The sequence below is a fragment of the Pongo abelii genome, chromosome 12 (genome assembly GCF_028885655.2).
Source record: "Pongo abelii isolate AG06213 chromosome 12, NHGRI_mPonAbe1-v2.0_pri, whole genome shotgun sequence".
In the NCBI taxonomy this organism is placed as follows: domain Eukaryota; kingdom Metazoa; phylum Chordata; class Mammalia; order Primates; family Hominidae; genus Pongo; species Pongo abelii.
This window is the reverse complement of record NC_071997.2, coordinates 106,636,266-106,638,537: the sequence shown is the minus strand read 5'-3', so window position 1 is coordinate 106,638,537 and position 2,272 is coordinate 106,636,266. Positions and strand designations below refer to the sequence as shown.

At 48.0% G+C, this 2,272-nt stretch overlaps 1 pseudogene; it reads left to right on the top strand.

Moving 5' to 3' along the window:
- The first annotated feature begins 345 nt into the window (after window positions 1-345).
- Window positions 346-2,041, top strand: LOC100452520 (SWI/SNF-related matrix-associated actin-dependent regulator of chromatin subfamily E member 1-like; annotated as a pseudogene).
- Window positions 2,042-2,272: the final 231 nt, after the last annotated feature.

The following is a 2,272-nucleotide window of genomic DNA, read 5'->3' as shown; positions in this document are numbered from 1 at the left end:
GTCTTCAGCACCTAGAACAGCACCCACGGCATGGACGATGCTATTTGTTGAATGAATAAACCTGATCTCTTGTGCCCCTACTTCCTACTGGGAAATCTACAGTGAAGAGAGGAGAATAAAACCAACATTTTTGCAGCATTTTCTTAAGGTCCTGGAGGGATTCCTAGTGTCCCAAAGGTGCTTGTCTGAGTCCTGGAAGTGAAGGGGTTACTTGTAGTAAAAAAACAAACAAAAAACCCACTTTAGGACATAATATAGGAAGTGGGCTGGGCTCAGTGGCTGGCGCCTGTTATCCAGCACTTTGGGAGGCTGAAGTGGGAGGATCACTTGAGCCCAGGAGTTTGAGACCAGCTGAGGCAACAGTGAAGTCCCATCTCTACAAAAAATTTAAAAATTGGAGGGGTGGGGCATGCATGGGATAAAGGGAAGTGAAGCTGGGGTTTTGGGCACTTTTTCTGCCCATGAAGTCTCAGATTCATTCTTAAGGAATTGAGAACTTAATCTTCCAAAATGTCAAAAGGACCATCTTATGCTCCAACTCCCACCCCAGCTCCTGCAACACAAATGCCCAGTACACCAGGGTCTGTGGGATACAATCCATACAGTCATCTCACCTACAACAACTACAGACTGGGAGGCAACCCGGGCACCAACAGCCGGGTCACGGCGTCCTTTGGTATTGTGATTCCAAAACCCCCAAAGCCACCAGATAGGCCACTGATGCGCTACATGAGGTACAGCAGAAAGTTCTGGGACCAAGTAAAGGCTTCCAACCCTGACCTAAAGTTGTGGGAGATTGGCAAGACTATTGGTGGCATGTGGGGAGATCTCACTGATGAAGAGAAACAAGAATAAACAAATACAAAGCAGAAAAGATAGAGTACAATGAATCTATGAAGACCTCTAATTCCACACGAACCTTGCTTACATAAATGCAAAAAGTCATGCAGAAGCTGCTTTAGAGGAAGAAAGTGGACAGAGGCAGTCTCACATGGAGAGAGGAGAACCTGACGTGAGCATTCAGCTTGCTGAAGATCCAGATGATTATGCTGATAGCTTTTTTTTTCTTTTTCTTTTTCTTTTTCTTTTTTGAGACACAGTCTCGCTCTGTCACCCAGGCTGGAGTGCAGTGGCGCGATCTCGTCTCACTGCAACCTCCGCCTCCTGGGTTCAAGCAATTCTACTGCCTCAGCTTCTCCAGTAGCTGGGATTACAGGCACGCACCACCATGCCTGGCTAATTTTTTTGTATCTTTAGTAGAGATGGGGTTTCACGATGTTGGCCAGGCTCATCCTGACCTTGTGATCCGCCTGCCTCGGCCTCCCAGAGTGCTGGGATTATGGGCGTGAGCCACCGTGCCAGGCCGACAATGGCTTTTCAATGGAGCATACGGACACCGCCCGTTTCCAGAGAAACCATGGCCTTATCAGTGAAATCCTTAGTGACGGTGTGGTGCCAGACGTTCCGTCTGCTGTCACAACAGCTAGAATGCAGGTCCTCAAGCGACAGGTCCAGTCCTTAATGGTTCATCAGTGAAAACTAGAAGCTGAACTTCTTCAAACAGAGGAATGACATCAGGAGAAGAAGAGGAAATTCCTGGAAAGCACGGCTTCATTTACCAGTGAACTTAAAAGGTTCTGCAGTCTGAAGGTAGAACTGGATATGGAGAAAACTGTAGCTGAGATTGCACAGACAGAGGAACAGGGCCGCAAAAGGCAGGAGGAAAAGAAGGAGGCGGCAGTGCAAGCTGAGTGCAGTCAGAGCAGCCTCGTTCCTGAGGAAGAGCAAGTGGGCAACAAAGGCGAGGAAAAGAAAGACGACACGAACCTTCCAAGGGAGACAGAGGAGACACACTCTGAAGAAGGGCCAACAGAACAGTGAAGAAGGCAAGTCTACTCCTGAGGACAAGGAGAGTGGGTAGGAGGGGTCGACTGTATGGCAGAGAAGGAACCAGTGATAGTAACACTGGCTCGGAGAGTAACAGCCAACAGTGGAGGAGCCACCAACAGATCCCATACCAAGAGACGAGAAAAAAGAATAAATGTTGCCTTGTTTAATGTATTCTAAATACTTTTTTTTTTTTTTTTTTGGAGACAGAGTCTTGCTCTGTTGCCCAGGCTGGAGTGCAATGGCCTGATCTCGGCTCACTGCAACCTCCGTCTCCCAGGCTCAAGCTATTCTTCTGGGTTAGGCTCCGGAGTAGCTGGAATTACAGGCGCCAGCCACCATGCCCGGCTAATTTCTGTATTTTTAGTAGAGATGGTGTTTTACC